Source organism: Pongo pygmaeus, chromosome 6 (assembly GCF_028885625.2).
Source record: "Pongo pygmaeus isolate AG05252 chromosome 6, NHGRI_mPonPyg2-v2.0_pri, whole genome shotgun sequence".
NCBI classification, from domain to species: domain Eukaryota; kingdom Metazoa; phylum Chordata; class Mammalia; order Primates; family Hominidae; genus Pongo; species Pongo pygmaeus.
Window position 1 is genome coordinate 25,207,211 of NC_072379.2, and position 17,542 is coordinate 25,224,752.

Here is a 17,542-nt window from a genome sequence, read left to right on the forward strand (position 1 = left end):
CTCCTGCCTCACACTAGCCTGTGCGGGCTCAGGTCCTCCCTCACGCTGGGCCGTGGAGGCCTGGCTCTTGCCTCTCGTGGCCTCCCCAGGCCCAGCCCCTGCCTGTTGGTGGCCTCTCCCGGCCCAGCCTCGACCTCGCAGTAGGCCCTCCAGGCCCACCTCTTGCCTCGCCGTGGCCGCCTCGGGCCACGCTCTTGCCCTTCGGCGGCCTCTGCAGGCCCAGCTCCTGCCTCCCAGTGGCCTGCGTAGGCCAAGCTCCTGCCTCCACGGCGGCCTTTCCAGGCCTGGCGTTTGCTCCTTTGCATGCTCGCCAGGCCCTGAACATGCTCCAGTTGGCCTCTCCCGGCCCAGCTCTTCCTCCCGGCAGCCTCTGCAGGCCCAAGTTGTCCTCCAGTGGGCCTCTCCAGGGCCAGCTCCTGCCTTCCGCCGGCCTCTGCGGGCCCACGTCGTCCTCCAGTCGGCCTCCCCCGGCCCAGCTCTTGCCTCTCGGCGGCCTCTCCAGGTGCACAACTTCCTCCAGTCGGCCTCTCCAGGCCCAGCTCCTCCTGACTCCCAGTGGCCTCTTTAGGCCCAGCCTGGCTCATGCATCTCGGTGGCCCTCCCAGGCCCCGCTTTTGACTTTTGGCGGCCTCTTCAGGCCCAGAGCTTGACCTCCGGTCGGCCTCCCCTGGCCCAGCCTCCTGCCTCCCGAGGGCCCGTAGACAGGTCCAGGCTCTGCCTCACAGCGGAGTCTCCACGCCCCGCTCTTGGCCTCCCTGCGTCCCCCCCCGAGTCCGACGCGACTGCCTTCCGGCGGCTTTGACAGGCCCAGCTCCTGCCTCCCGATGGCCTCTTTCGGCCCAGCTGGCTCCTCACGACGGCCTTCCCGGGCCCGGTTTGTCCCCTTTGGCGGCCTCTCCAGGCCCAGCACCTCCTCAAGTCGGCCTCTCCAGACCCAGCTGCAGCCTCCCGGCATCCTCTCCAGGCCCCGCTCTTCCTCCGGGCTGCGTCTACGGGCCCGGCTCCTGCCTCACAGCAACCGCTTTGGACTCAGCTCCTGCCCAGCTCCTGGCGGCCTCTGTCGGCCCAAAACTTCCTCAAGCCACGCTCTCCCGGCCCAGCTCAGGCCTCGACGGTGGCCTCTCCGGGCTCAGCTCCTCGCCCTCCGACAGCGTCTCCGGGCCCCCAGACTTCCTCCAGTGGGCTCCTCTCGGCCCAGCTTGGGCCTCCCGGCGGCCCCTGCGGGCCCAACTCGTCGTGAAGCCGGCCTCCCCGGGCCCAGGTCCGGCCCCCCGGCGGCCTCTCCGGGTGCAGCACGTCCTCGAGTGGGCCCCTCCAGGGCCAGCTCCTGCCTCCCGTCGTCCTCTAGAGGCCCAGCCTCTGCCTCCCTCATGGCGGCCCCTCCGGGCCCAGCTCTTCCTGGTCCTCCTGGCTGCGTCGACAGGCCCAACTCCTGCCTCCCAAGCAAAGCAAACAACCTCTCTGGGCTCAGCTCCTGCCCGGCTCCCGCCAGCCTTTGTGGGCCCAGCCCTTTCTCCAGCCGAAGCTCTGCAGGCCCGCCTTCTGCCTCCCGGTGGCCTGCGCAGACGCAGCCCTAGCTGGAGAACAGACCCTGCAGGCCCCGCTCCTGCCTCCCAGGGGCCTCTCCGGGCCCAGCCCTCGCCTGGCCTCACGGCGGCTTCCCGGGGCCAGGTTCCTGCCTGCCTCCCGGCAGCCTCGACAGGCGCAGCTCCTCCCTGATGGTGGCCTGTTTCGGCCCGACTCATGCCTCTCGCAACCCGCCCAGCAGTGTGAGCTCCTGCCTCACACTGGCCTGTGCGGGCCGAGGTCCTCCCTCACGCTGGGCCGTGGAGGCCCGGCTCGTGCCTCTCGTGGCCTCCCCAGGCCCAGCCCCTGCCTGTTGGCGGCCTCTCCCGGCCCAGCCTCGACCTCCCAGTGGGCCCTCCAGGCCCACCTCTTGCCTCGCCGTGGCCTCCTCTGGCCAGGCTCCTGCCCTTCGGCGGCCTCTGCAGGCCCAGCTCCTGCCTCCCAGTGGCCTGCGTAGGCCAAGCTCCTGCCTCCACGGCGGCCTTTCCAGGCCTGGCGTTTGCTCCTTTGCATCCTCGCCAGGCCCTGAACGTGCTCCAGTCGGTCTCTCCCGGCCCAGCTCTTCCTCCTGGTGGCCTCTGCAGGCCCAAGTCGTCCTCCAGTGGGCCTCTCCAGGGCCAGCTCCTGCCTCCCGCCGGCCTCTGCGGGCCCAAGTCGTCCTCCAGTCGGCCTCCCCCGGCCCAGCTCTTGCCTCTCAGCGGCCTCTCCAGGTGCATAACTTCCTCCAGTTGGCCTCTCCAGGCCCAGCTCCTCCTGCCTCCCAGTGGCCTCTTTAGGCCCAGCCCGGCTCACGCCTCCCGGCGGCCCTCCCAGGCCCCGCGTTGGACTTTTGGCGGCCTCTTCAGGCCCAGAGCTCGATCTCCGGTCGACCTCCCCAGGCCCAGCCTCCTGCCTCCCGAGGGCACGTAGACAGGCCCAGGCTCTGCCTCACAGCGGAGTCTCCACGCCCCGCTCTTGGCCTCCCTGCGCCCCCCCCCCCCCAGTCCGATGCGCCTGCCTTCCGGCGGCTTCGACAGGCCCAGATCCTGCCTCCCGACGGCCTCTTTCGGCCCAGCTGGCTCCTCACGACGGCCTTCCCGGGCCCGGTTTGTCCCCTTTGGCGGCCTCTCCAGGCCCAGCACCTCCTCAAGTCGGCCTCTCCAGACCCAGCTGCAGCCTCCCGGCATCCTCTCCAGGCCCAGCTCTTCCTCACGGCTGCATCCACGGGCCCGGCTCCTGCCTCACAGCAACCGCTTTGGACTCAGCTCCTGCCCAGCTCCTGGCGGCCTCTGTCGGCCCAAAACTTCCTCAAGCCACGCTCTCCCGGCCCAGCTCAGGCCTCGACGGTGGCCTCTCCGGGCTCAGCTCCTCGCCCTCCGACGGCGTCTCCGGGCCCACAGACTTCCTCCAGTGGGCTCCTCTCGGCCCAGCTTGGGCCTCTCGGCGGCCCCTGGGGGCCCAACTCGTCGCGAAGCCGGCCACCCCGGGCCAATGTCCGGCCTGCCGGCGGCCTCTCCGGGCGCAGCACGTCCTCGAGTGGCCCCTCCAGGGCCAGCTGCTGCCTCTCGTTGGCCTCTAGAGGCCCAGCCTCTGCCTCCCTCATGGCGGCCCCTCCGGGCCCAGATCTTCCTGGTCCTCCTGGCTGCGTCAACAGGCCCAACTTCTGCTTCCCAAGCAAAGCAAACAATCTCTCTGGGCTCAGCTCCTGCCCGGCTCCTGCCAGCCTTTGTGGGCCCAGCCCTTTCTCCACCCGAAGCTCTGCAGGCCCGCCTTCTGCCTCCCGGTGGCCTGCGCAGACGCAGCCCTGGCTGGAGAACAGCCCCTGCAGGCCCCGCTCCTGCCTCCCACGGGCCGCTCTGGGCCCAGCTCTCGCCTGGCCTCACGGCGGCTTCCCGGGGCCAGGTTCCTGCCTGCCTCCCGGCAGCCTCGACAGGCCCAGCTCCTCCCTGACGGTGGCCTCTTTCGGCCCGACTCATGCCTCTCACAACCCGCCCAGCGGTGTGAGCTCCTGCCTCACACTGGCCTGTGCGGGCCCAGGTCCTCCCTCACGCTGGGCCGTGGAGGCCCGGCTCGTGCCTCTCGTGGCCTCCCCAGGCCCAGCCCCTGCCTGTTGGCGGCCTCTCCCGGCCCAGCCTCGACCTCGCAGTGGGCCCTCCAGGCCCACCTCTTGCCTCGCCGTGGCCTCCTCGGGCCAGGCTCCTGCCCTTCGGCGGCCTTTGCAGGCCCAGCTCCTGCCTCCCAGTGGCCTGCGTAGGCCAAGCTCCTGCCTCCACGGCGGCCTTTCCCGGCCTGGCGTTTCCTCCTTTGCATCGTCGCCAGGCCCTGAACGTGCTCCAGTCGGCCTCTCCCGGCCCAGCTCTTCCTCCCGGCGGCCTCTGCAGGCCCAAGTTGTCCTCCAGTGGGCCTCTCCAGGGCCAGCTCCTGCCTCCCGCCGGCCTCTGCGGGCCCAAGTCGTCCTCCAGTCGGCCTCCCTCGGCCCAGCTCTTGCCTTTCGGCGGCCTCTCCAGGTGCACAACTTCCTCCAGTCGGCCTCTCCAGGCCCAGCTCCTCCTGCCTCCCAGTGGCCTCTTTAGGCCCAGCCGGGCTCACGCCTCCCGGCGGCCCTCCCAGGCCCCGCGTTGGACATTTGGCGGCCTCTTCAGGCCCAGAGCTCGACCTCCGGTCGGCCTACCCAGGCCCAGCCTCCTGCCTCCCGAGGTCCCGTAGACAGGCCCAGGCTCTGCCTCACAGCGGAGTCTCCACGCCCCGCTCTTGGCCTCCCTGCGGCCCCCCCAGTCCGACGCGCCTGCCTTCCGGCGGCTTCGACAGGCCCAGCTCCTGCCTCCCGACGGCTTCTTTCGGCCCAGCTGGCTCCTCACGACGGCCTTCCCGGGCCCGGTTTGTCCCCTTTGGCGGCCTCTCCAGGCCCAGCACCTCCTCAAGTCGGCCTCTCCAGACCCAGCTGCAGCCTCCCGGTGTCCTCTGCAGGCCCAGCTCTTCCTCCCGGCTGCATCTACGGGCCCGGCATCTGCCTCACTGCAACCGCTTTGGACTCAGCTCCTGCCCAGCTCCTGGCGGCCTCTGTCAGCCCAAAACTTCCTCAAGCCACGCTCTCCCGGCCCAGCTCAGTCCTCGACGGTGGCCTCTCCGGGCTCAGCTCCTCGCCCTCCGACGTCGTCTCCGGGCCCCCAGACTTCCTCCAGTGGGCTCCTCTCGGCCCAGTTTGGGCCTCCCGGCGGCCCCTGCGGGCCCAACTCGTCGTGAAGCCGGCCTCCCCGGGCCCAGGTCCGGCCTCCCGGCGGCCTCTCCGGGCGCATCACGTCCTTGAGTGGGCCCCTCCAGGGCCAGCTCCTGCCTCCCGTCGGCCTCTAGAGGCCCAGCCTCTGCCTCCCTCATGGCGGCCCCTCCGGGCGCAGCTCTTCCTGGTCCTCCTGGCTGCGTCAACAGGCCCAACTCCTGCCTCCCAAGCAAAGCAAACAATCTCTCTGGGCTCAGCTCCTGCCGGGCTCCCGCCAGCCTTTGTGGGCCCAGCCCTTTCTCCAGCCGAAGCACTGCAGGCCCGCCTTCTGCCTCCCGGTGGCCTGTGCAGACACAGCCCTGGCTGGTGAACAGCCCCTGCAGGCCCCGCTCCTGCCTCCCAGGGGCCTCTCCAGGCCCAGCTCTCGCCTGGCCTCACGGCGGCTTCCCGGGGCCAGGTTCCTGCCTGCCTCCCGGCAGCCTCGACAGGCCCACCTCCTCCCTGACGGTGGCCTGTTTTGGCCCGTCTCATGCCTCTCACAACCCGCCCAGTGGTGTGAGTTCCTGCCTCACACTGGCCTATGCGGGCCGAGGTCCTCCCTCACGCTGGGCCGTGGAGGCCCGGCTCGTGCCTCTCGTGGCCTCCCCAGGCCCAGCCCCTGCCTGTTGGCAGCTTCTCCTGGCCCAGCCTCGACCTTACAGTGGGCCCTCCAGGCCCACCTCTTGCCTCGCTGTGGCCTCCTCGGACCAGGCTCCTGCCCTTCGGCGGCCTCTGCAGGCCCAGCTCCTGCCTCACAGTGGCCTGCGTAGGCCAAGCTCCTGCCTCCACGGCGGCCTTTCCAGGCCTGGCGTTTGCTCCTTTGCATCCTTGCCAGGCCCTGAACGTGCTCCAGTCGGCCGCTCCCGGCCCAGCTCTTCCTCCCGGCGGCCTCTGCAGGCCCAAGTTGTCCTCCAGTGGGCCTCTCCAGGGCCAGCTCCTGCCTCCCGCCGGCCTCTGCGGGCCCAAGTCGTCCTCCAGTCGGCCTCCCCCGGCCCAGCTCTTGCCTCTCGGCGGCCTCTCCAGGTGCACAACTTCCTCCAGTCGGCCTCTCCAGGCCCAGCTCCTCCTTCCTCCCATTGGTCTCTTTAGGCCCAGCCCGGCTCACGCCTCCCGGCGGCCCTCCCAGGCCCCGCGTTTGACTTTTGTCGGCCTCTTCAGGCCCAGAGCTTGACCTCCGGTCGGCCTCCCCAGGCCCAGCCTCCTGCCTCCTGAGGGCCCGTAGACAGGCCCAGGCTCATGCCTCACATTGGAGTCTCCACGCCCCGCTCTTGGCCTCCCTGCGGCCCCCCCGCAGTGCAACGCGCCTGCCTTCCTGCGGCTTCGACAGGCCCAGCTCCTGCCTCCCGACGGTCTCTTTCGGCCCAGCTGGCTCCTCACGACGCCCTTCCCGGGCCCGGTTTGTCCCCTTTGGTGGCCTCTGCAGGCCCAGCACCTCCTCAAGTCAGCCTCTCCAGAACCTGGTGCTGCCTCCCGGCGTCCTCTCCAGGCCCAGCTCTTCCTCCCGGCTACGTCTACAGGCCCGGCTCCTGCCTCACAGCAACCGCTTTGGACCCAGCTCCTGCCCAGCTCCTGGGGCCTCTGTCGGCCCAAATCTTCCTCAAGCCATGCTCTCCCGGCCCAGCTCAGGTCTCGGCGGTGGCCTCTCCGGGCTCAGCTCCTCGCACTCTGACGGCGTGTCCGGGCCCCCAGACTTCCTCCAGTGTGCTCCTCTCGGCCCAACTTGGGCCTCCCGGCGGCCCCTGGGGGCCCAACTCGTGAAGCCGGCCTCCCCATGTCCAGGTCCGGCCTGCCGGCGGCCTCTCCGGGCGCATCACGTCCTCGAGTGGGCCCATCCAGCGCCAGCTCCTGCCTCCCGTCGGCCTCTAGAGGCCCAGCCTCTGCCTCCCTCATGGCGGCCCCTCCGGGCCCAGCTCTTCCTGGTCCTCCTGGCTGCATCGACAGGCCCAACTCCTGCCTCCCAAGCATAGCAAACAACCTCTCTGGGCTCAGCTCCTGCCCGGCTCCCGCCAGCCTTTGTGGGCCCAGCCCTTTCTCCAGCCGAAGCTCTGCAGGCCCGCCTTCTGCCTCCTGGTGGCCTGCGCAGACGCAGGCCTGGCTGCAGATCAGCCCCTGCAGGCCCCACTCCTGCCTCCCATGGGCCTCTCCGGGCCCGGCTCTCGCCTGGCCTCACGGCGGCTTCCCGGGACCAGGTTCCTGCCTGCCTCCCGGCTGCCTCGACAGGCCCAGCTCCTCCCTGACAGTGGCCTGTTTCAGCCCGACTCATGCCTCTCGCAACCCGCCCAGTGGTGTGAGCTCCTGCCTCACACTGGCCTGTGCGGGCCGAGGTCCTCCCTCACGCTGGGCCGTGGAGGCCCGGCTCGTGCCTCTCGTGGGGTAAATGAAGAAGGGTATGACAGATTAAAATGTGATGAAACAGCCCTGAACACGTACATAGAATTCACGATGTGTTACGCACTATTCCAAGGCATTTGCCCAGACAGTTTAAATAATACCTGTAAGACTAAAATAACAGAAACATTCATGTAAATGAGAAATTGAAACATTAAAAATAATATTAGGTGACATTAAACTGTCAAAAAATAAACTGTTTTTTTATATACAACAAATAAGTAAACATAAAGAGTGTTCATTAACATTTAAGGCAGTTTGATTAGTTATCATATGAACAAATGGATAGCATTATTAGCTAGTATAAAGAGCATAAATATTATTGTCAAATTCCATAGAAAAATATTTAAAATTTTAAAATTTTGTGTTCAAAATTATGTCAGTAACTTCATGAAAGTAGACATTCAATAGGTCGTATTTTTTAGACATTGTGAAATGACATCAGAAACTGTGAATTAGAGTATAACCCATAAACAATATCCAGCCACAGACAAGTTACAGACCAAGCTGAATAACTATTACCTGTATAATAACTACATAACATTTTCAGAGGGCTCTTCTTTCTCCGCCTCAAGAAAACCCTTTACGTGCTCAAATTGCCTGCTTGACTTTGCTGCAGGATTTACAACATATACTTTAACCTTTCCCAGGCCTTTCTCAGTCCCTCAAAGATGTAAACCTTACCATGTATTTGAAATGTTAACGTCCAGGTAATTAGCAAAACAGCATTGCAGCTGAAATCAAATTGAAAAAAAAATTGAAGGTTTTTAGACTCACCCTCAAAATTTTATTTCTCGGTTAGTACCCCTAGCTTAGGCAAGAAACATTTATAATGATTAATTTATTTGTTTTCTATCATTTGTACAACTCTCGGACTTTTGGAGTACACATTTGGAAGCTTTTCTACCCCATAGAAATTTTTTGTTCTTCTGTTTTACCGACCATTGCTTTCCATCTTCTGACTGGCCTTTGTGGGTTGATGGTAAACTGAGAAGTTGAGACACTAGAATATGTGGCCTGAAAATGTAGATTGCACCCCATTTGCAGGAAGCTGTTTTTAATAGGTGTTTTAATCATGGAAAAGCTACACTTTTTGTGCTCTCTTTGGAGCTTTAGTTAAAGCCATGCATGATTTCTTGGATTTGGTCTCACACATGTTTATTTGTGTTGGTTTTGAGTCACTAGTTCAGGTATACCTTTAATTTAAAATTTTGGTTCATATTTAGAGTGTGACAGAAATGTTTTCTTTTGTTTTTTTCATTTAACCTTCTCTCCTGACATAAATAAAACCATATACTGTGGTTTGGAAGATAGAAAACATTTACTAAAAATTTCCAAAGACAAACAGCTTTAACTAGTAATTACCCTAGACCTCCAGTAAACAGAAATGTCCCACCTCCAAAATTTCATCTTGATGTAAACTTTAGAAAGAAAAAAACAAGTAATGTTTGCTGTTTACTTGGCTAAAATTTAATTTTAAAAAATTTAAGAGCTCTACAGTCAAAAGTCCACTTATAACTGACATTCAGGCTATTTATGTATATATTAATTTGAGGCCTGTGGATTTTTTTATATAAGCTTCTCAGTCAACTCAATTCCTCTTTCCCTAAACTCATGCTAACTATGTGTGCTCCCTCTGTCTCTTCTCTTGCTGACATGATTTTTGCCAAGGATAATGTAAAACTTTACTGGCTTTTTGGAAACCTAAATCTTCTCAAACTGCCTTTTCTAGAATTAACTCTTCTGTTTACTTCTATCTATCTCATCTTCCTTTTGCAACCTTTTGGTACCATGTGAGAGAACCTAAAGGAAACTTCTAGCAGCCTTGGACCCCTTGAAGAACACAGATAAATCACCAGAGGCTTCTCCATCTTTGGCAGGGTACCTCTATTTTTCCTCATGGAGCCCCAAGAGTTGTGGGTGGACAGGTTGCTCTCAGGTCTGAAGCTCTACTCTTTTACAATGAACTCCTGCATCTCTAGGGCTTTTAGATACATACATGTGTAAGGTATATTTTATGTCTACATGTATGTATATGTCTATCTACGTGTTTGTATATTATCTACATGATATCAAATTAACTTAAATGAGGCCGAGGTGGGTGGGTCACCTGAGGTCAGGAGTTCGAGAGCAGCCTAGCCAACATCGTGAAACCCCATCTCTACTGAAAATACAAAAATTGCCCAGGTGTGGTGGTGGGAACCTGTAATCCCAGCTACTCAGGAGGCTGAGGCAGGCAAGTCGCTTGAACCCGGGAGGTGGATGTTGCTGTGAGCAGCGATAGTGCCACTGCACTCCATGCTGGGGTGACAGAGTGAGACTCCATCTCAAATTTATATATATAATCTGGGAGACGGAGGTTGCAGTGAGCCGAGATGGTGCACTGCACTCCATTCTGGGCGACAGAGTGAGACTCTGTCTCTAAAAATAAAAAAGAGAGAGAAACTAAGTGGATATAAAAATTTGGAGAAAGAGAAGAGAAAAAGAGTTATAAAAGGTTTATAGAAATCTTATCTTGTATGGTCAAAGTTGGTTGAGATTAGATACACCTATTTATAAAGTTTTCTTAAAGGTTTATTTCACAAAAACAAAAGATATTTAGATCTGTAAGTAAATACATCCTGTTCCACATTAAAAGATGTTTCCTGCTGGGCGCAGTGGCTCATGGCTATAATCCCAGCACTTTGAGAGGCCAAAGCAGGCAGATCACTTAAGATCAGGAGTTCAAAACCAGCCTGACCAACATGGTGAAACCCTATCTCTACTAAAAATACGAAAAATTAGTTGGGCATGGTGGCACTTGCTTGTAATCCCAGCTACTCGGGAGGGTGAGGTAGGAGAATCACTTCCGCCCAAGAGGTGGAGGTTGCAGTGAGCCGAGATTGCGCCACTGCACTCGAGCCTGGGCAACAGAGCAAGACTCCGTCTCAAGAAAAAAAAAAAAAAAAGATGTTTCCATTTAAAATCCTACATTTCTAAAAAATCATAAAATATGTGCTCATAAATTGTTAGTTATGACTAAAATAGTTAAAACTGCTTACTTCTTAGAATTTCACTATGAGTTAAAATTACTAAGAATTAAAATTCTGGTTAAGATATAACTAAAACTATTGTTAAGAAGAGAAACAATTCTACATAGAGTGTACAAAGAAAATAAGATGTGTTTCTTGGTGAAAAAAGTTATTTTAAAAAGGAGACATGAGGATGTGATTTTTTCTTAAAAGGCAATTTTGGTGAGTTTAGAGTTTATTTTTAAAGGTTGCATAAAATTGAAAGAATAAAAGCCAAAGAAAATGAGATAAACTCGACTGGGCACAGTGGCTCACGCCTGTAATCCTAACATTTTGGGAGGCAGAGGCAGGTGGATCATGAGGCCAAGAGTTTGAGACCAGCCTGGCCACTATGGTGAAACCCCTTTTCTACTAAAAAAAAAAAAAAAAAAATTAGCCGGGTGTGGTGGCACACGCCTGTAGTCCCAGCTACTCAGGAGGCTGAAGCAGAAGAATTGCTTGAATCCAGGAAGCAGAGGTTGCAGTGAGCTGAGATGGTGCACTGCACTCCATTCTGGATGACAGAGTAAGACTCTGTCTCAAAAAATAAAAAAGAGAGATAAACTAAATGGATATAAAAAGTTGGAGAAGGAGAATAAAAAAAGAGAAAAGAGTTAAAAGAGTTATAAAAGGTTTATAGAAGTCTTATCTTTTATTGTCAAAGTTGATTGAGATTAGATAGACCTATTTATAAGGTTTTTCTTAAAATTAGTTTTAATATTAATCATACAAAAATACAATAATAAAATTTGAGTTTTTCTTTTAAACAAGATTTCTATGAAGAAACAGATACCCTGCAAACCTGTTGGAAGGAACCATATTAGGTTTTCTTGGCCACTACCTGTGCTGCTAAGTTGAAGGGCAATGTCTTTTAGGATATTTGGTCACCCGTCTATTTATACACAGCTCTGAAGAAACCCAGCATTGGGCAAATTCTCTCAAACTTTTCCCCAAGCTTGGCCACCAATCTGTTTTAGATGAAGACTCCATTTGGAGGAAATCTGCTAATTATCTGCCTGGCTTTCAGGAAAACAGCTTTATGCATTTTATTGGAAAAATGCTTTTGCCTTGGTGAGTTGTTCCCATGAACACATGACTTAAAATATTTTTATAACCTTGGAAAAAATTACAGATGAAACTGTTGTATTCATTGTAGCTCAACAAAAATCTACGATTTACTGGCTAAGCTGGTACTAGACAATCATTGCTTTAGGTTATATGTTAGCTGAGCAAAGAGGTGTATGTATAGTGGCAAATACTTCTTTATCATATATATATAAATATTCCCTATGAAGTAGAAATTCATCTAGAAAAAAATGAGTTACCAACTGTCACAAATTCTCCACCCTGCACAAGAGTGTAGCTGGCATTTTCATGAACGTTTGTAATTCATGTGTTAATCTGTAACACTTTCTTGTAGAAATGTATTTATTTTTACACAGCATAAAGAGAGAGACATTTTCTCTATTTCTTTTCCAAGGTAGCATTCCCAAAACCAAGTCCTGCGACTCTGTCTGAAATCATGCTAAAACAGAACAGACTTCAGAATCTTACTACACTCACTCTGCAAAATAAAAGCAGTACACGAGAATTTTTAACCAATGGAATATGATTTTTTTCTGAAATCTACCTATTTTTCTCTTAGAAAACCTTTGTGTTTTTTATCTTTCAAGCTCTAATGATGAAATACAGTATATGGTTAATGAAAAGCGGAAGTTGAAATAAGTGAACAAGTATATTCAAGGTGATGAACACCTGGAGAGGCGGTGCTGACTGGAACAGAGACATTTTTTTTTCATTATTATACTTTAAGTTCTAGGGTACATGTGCACAACATGAAGGTTTGTTACATAGGTATATATGTGCCATGTGGGTTTGCTGCACCCATCGACTCATCATTTACATTAGGTATTTCTCCTAATGCTATCCCTCCCCCAGCCCCCTACTCCCTGACAGGCCCCAGTGTGTGATGTTCCCTGCCCTGTGTCCTAGTGTTGTCATTGTTCAACTCCCACCTGTAAATGAGAACATGTGGTGTTTGGTTTTCTGTCCTTGTGATAGTTTGCTGAGAATGATGGTTTCCAGCTTCATCCATGTCCCTGCAAAGGACATGAACTCACCCTTTTTTATGGCTGCATAGTACTCCATGGTGTATATGTGCCACATTTTCTTTATCCAGTCTGTCATTGATGGACATTTGGGCTGGTTTCAAGTCTTTGCTATTGTGAATAGTGCCACAATAAACATATGTGTGCATGTGTTTTAGAGTAGCATGATTTATAATCCTTTGGGTGTATATCCAGTAATGGCATTGTTGGGTCAAATGGTATTTCTAGTTCTAGATCCTTGAGGAATCACCACACTGCAACACAGACATATTGGTTTCATGTATCAATCACTTGAGAGAATCTCCTCCCCACATCCTGCTCACTAAAGAACTTGATCACCACCCTCTCAGAAGACAATGCATTGCCCCCTGTGTGTCTGATGTGTATTTGGCTTTGCAAGTTCATACACTACCTCACCAGGGTGGGTTTTACTTCTACTTTGGGATATTCTCCTTTCACAAGCGTGAGAGAAACAAGAGGGAAAGATGCATTTGCGCCTTTTCCCCTCAATACCAGCACCTGATTGGCTGACCACCAATATGTCTGCGAGGAATAAAAACTGGGGCTGAGGGAAAATTATTTTTTAATGTTTAAGCAGTTAGCTTTTTAGAGGAATGGTATATCAGGAAACTTCTCTCAGCATGAGGACATCCAGCTGCCTCTCTGAGAGGCTCCACCCAATATCTCAGACTGTCCTCTGGAAGATGACAGAAGGACTGATATTTACCAGACACTCCAAAAGACATGGCTCTTGTGGGTATCTTGGGTAATCCCCAGATGGTTGTAATATTCAGAACCAGGAAAAGACAGGACAGTGGCTGAGGACACATCACCCTGCAAAGGTTCCAAAAAGAAACCTCGACCCAGAGATATTCTGGTAAGGTGTGTGTGCATAGGGAAAATTAGATGCGCAAAGACTTGTTACAGCAGAGTGTCAGGTGATTACCCTTTGCTTCCCTGTCATGTGAAATGTTCACAAACAGACACATTTTTAGAAGAGCCATCCACCATGCTGTGAAACAAAAATAAACAATTAAAATGCTGTGTCTGTTTTAAAACTTAATAAAAGACTAATAGTTGACAATGTTGTGATTTGGAGAAGAGCAGTTGGCATTTGGGAATGTGGGAAAGCAATTGGAAAGTTAGAATTCTCCACAGGGCCTAGAACAGTTAGGCTGGGAGAACAGTCATGGATTTGAGACCTTGCTTGCCATACATTTGAAAAATGTGAGGAAAACCAGGCCCTCTGTGGAGGGTTAAAACAATTGAATAGCTGGCACTTACACTGAAGTGGCCATGCTGCCCTGGGATTCTTCCTAAGGAAACCTAACTACATCAAAGGAATTTCTTGTAAATTACTAACTTTGAGAAAATAAAATTAGGCTTAACCAAGCACAAGCTGCCAATAAAGCTCTCATTACATGACCAAGACATTTCCACCTGATGGGTGCAAATGCAATATATAACTGTAACCAATCAGATATTGAATTTGGTTTTCTTTCTGATGCCCTTTACAAAAACTTTTTTTACAAGACCCTCCTTGGAGCCCCCAAAGAAACCATAACTTGGTGCTCTCTGATTCATAAATTGCTGTTTGTGCAAATAAACTCTATTAATCCGTTCCTGAATTGCTATGAAGAAACACCTCAAACTCGGTAATTGATTAGAAAAGATGTTTAATTGGCTCACGGTTCTACAGGCTGTACAGAAAGCAAAACACCAGCATCTACTTCTGGGGAGGCCTCAGGAAGCTTAAAATCATGGTGGAAGGGGAAGCAGGAGCTTGTAAAGCAGGCAACGGGGCTGCTATACACTTTTAAATGACAAGATCTCCTGAGAACTCACTCACTATTGGGAGGACAATACCAGGAGGGATGGTGCTAAACTATTCAGAAGAAATCCGTACCCGCAATCCGATCACCTCCCCCCAGGCTCCACTACCAACATTGGGGATTACATTTCAATGTGAGATTTGGGCAAGGAAACTCATCCAAACTCTCATCCAAACTCTATCACTGCTTAACATTCTGAAGCTGTCTCAATTTAGGCCGGGTCGGTGGCTCAAACCTATAATTCCAGCACTTTGGGAGGCCGAGGTGGGTGGATAACTTGAGGTCAGGAGTTTGAGACCAGCCTGGCCAACATGGTGAAACCCCATCTCTACTGAAAATACAATTATTAGTCTGGCGTGGTGGTGCACACCTGTAATCCCAGCTACTCAGGAGGCTGAGGCAGGAGAATCACTTGAACCCAGGAGGCAGAGTTTGCAGTGAGCCGAGATCACACCGCTGCACTCCAGCCTGGGTGACAGAGCGAGACCCCGTCTCAAAAAAAAAAAAAAGAAAGAAAGAAAATAAAAGAAAAAGAAACTTATATTTCCCAAGTCCCCATCTCATCTCTGTCACATTTGTTCACGTGATGACACCACTTGTAGCTAGCTATCCTAAGACCTCAGAGTGATTACAGAGAGCTCACTTCAATTTCTACCCCAAATTTCAAATAAGTCTGCCATATATATATGTATATATGTATGTATATATGTATATATGTATACATGTATATGTATATATGTATATACGTATACATGTATATGTATATATGTATATACGTATATATGTATATGTATATATGTATGTATATGTATATATGTATATATGTATATATGTATATGTATATATGTATAGATGTATGTATATGTATATATGTGTATATATGTGTGTATATATGTGTATATATATGTGTATATATGTGTATATATATGTGTGTATATATATGTATATATATACACACACACATATATTTGGAATAGGCCTCATCTACCTCTCTAAGAAAGACACCATCATCATGTTTAATCTGTCTCCACCATCTGCCACAGTGCTGACTGCCTGATCTGATGCTCTGGACTAATGCATTATTTTTCTCTCACCTCAATTAAGTGATCAGAATGTGGTATTTAAAACCTATACTTGGATCCTGTTTGTCAATTTTGGCTTTTGTTGCCATTGCTTTTGGTGTTTTAGGCATGAAGTCTTTGCCTATGCCTATGTCCTGAATGGTAGCCAACCCAGATGTCCATCAATGATAGACTGGATAAAGAAAATGTGGCACATACACACCATGAAATACTATGCAGCCATAAAAAAGGATGAGTTCATGTCCTTTGCAGGGACATGGATGAAGAATGTGCAGGTTTGTTGCATAGGTACACCCGTGCCATGGTGGTTTGCTGCACACATCAACCCATCACCTACATTAGGTATTTTTCCTAATGCTATCCCTCCCCTAGCCCCCCACCCACCTGACAGGCCCCAATGTGTGATGTTCCCCTCCCTATGTCCATGTGTTCTTATTGTTCAGCTCCCACTTATGAGTGAGAACATGCAGTGTTTCATTTTCTGTTATTGTGTTAGTTTACTGAGAATGATGGTTTCCAACTTCATCCACGTCCCTGCAAAGACATGAACTCATTCTTTTTTATGGCTGCCTAGTATTCCATTGTGTATATATGCCACATTTTCTTCATCCAGTCTATCATTGCTGGGCATTTGGGTTGGTTCCAAGTCTTTGCTATTGTGAACAGTGCCTCAATAAACATACATGTGCATGTGTCTTTACAGTAGAATGTGTCTTTATAGTGCATGTGTCTTTATAGTAGAATGATTTATAATCCTTTGGGTATATACCCAGTAATGGGATTGCTGGGTCAAATGGTATTTCTAGTTCTAGATCTTTGAGGAATTGCCACATTGTCTTCCACAATGGTTGAACTAATTTACACTCCCACCAACAATGTAAAAGCATTCCTATTTCTCCACGTCCTCTCCAGCATCTGCTGTTTCCTCACTTTTTAATGATCACCAGTCTAAATGGCATGAGATGGTATCTGATTGTGGTTTTGATTGCATTTATCTAATGGCCAGTAATGATGAGCAATTTTTCATATTTGTTGGCTGAATAAATGACTTCTTTCGAGAAGTGTCTGTTCATATCCTTTGCCCACTTTTTGATAAGAATTTTTTTTTTTTGAGACAGAGTCGTGCTCTCTCACCCAGGCTGGGGTGCAGTGGTGTGATCTCAGCTCACTGCAAACTCTGCTGCATGGGTTTAAGCGATTCTCCTGCCTCAGCCACCCAAGTAGCTGGGATTACAGGCACACCACCACGCCCAGCTAATATTTTTTATCTTTAGTGGAGACAGGGTTTCACCATCTTGGCCAGGATGGTCTTGAGCTCCTGACCTCATGATCCACCCACCTCAGCCTCCCAAAGTGCCGGGATTACAGGCGTGAGCCACTGAGCCCAGCCAATATTCAGTAAATTTTTATAAATAATAATTTAAAATTCAGAAATTATGGCTTCCAATCACATTCCTGTATCTTTTTTTGTTTGTTTGTTTGTTTTTGAGACAGAGTCTCACTTTGTCACCCAGGGTGGAGTGCAGTGGCATTATCTTGGCTCACTATAACCTCCATCTCCTGGGTTGAAGTGATTCTTCTGCCTCAGCATCCCAAGTAGCTGGGACTACAGGTGTGCACCACCATGCCTGGTTAATTTTTGTATTTTTAGTACAGACAGGGTTTCACCATATTGGCCAGGCAGGTCTCGATCGCCTTACCTCTTGATCCACCTGCTTCGGCCTCCCAAAGTACTGGGATTACAGGTGTGAGCCACTGTACCTGGCCAACCACATTCCTATATGATCTTTATCATAACTGGCATAATCTTCCTGTAGTTACCAAAAGCTTAAAAAAAATGAAATAAAACTTTTGACAACAATAGTCACCAAATTATTTGTTTTAAGTTCTCTGAACAAATGATTACTAAATAAGTCATTTCACTGTGTTACTCAATAGTATATTGTTATCTTGATTAAAGAAAATAGTTTAACATTGGTGGCAGGATAACATTTCATTTATTGCACATCAATGTTAAAACATTGAAAACCATTTAGTTTATTAATTAAAACTAAGTTCCCACATAGTCTAAGTAAGGCATTACAAAATCCACTATATTCTTCTTGGTCAAAATACAGTCACAAACACTGAATAGGCATTATGTTTTCTCTGATGTAATTATCTTAGATACTTCCTTTCTCTATTTTTAAAGACTAACGTTAATTATTTAGGAAACATTGATTTAAAACACTTAAAAATCTCTCATGGAGGTGTTATCTTTACTTTTCTCTGATATCTGTAA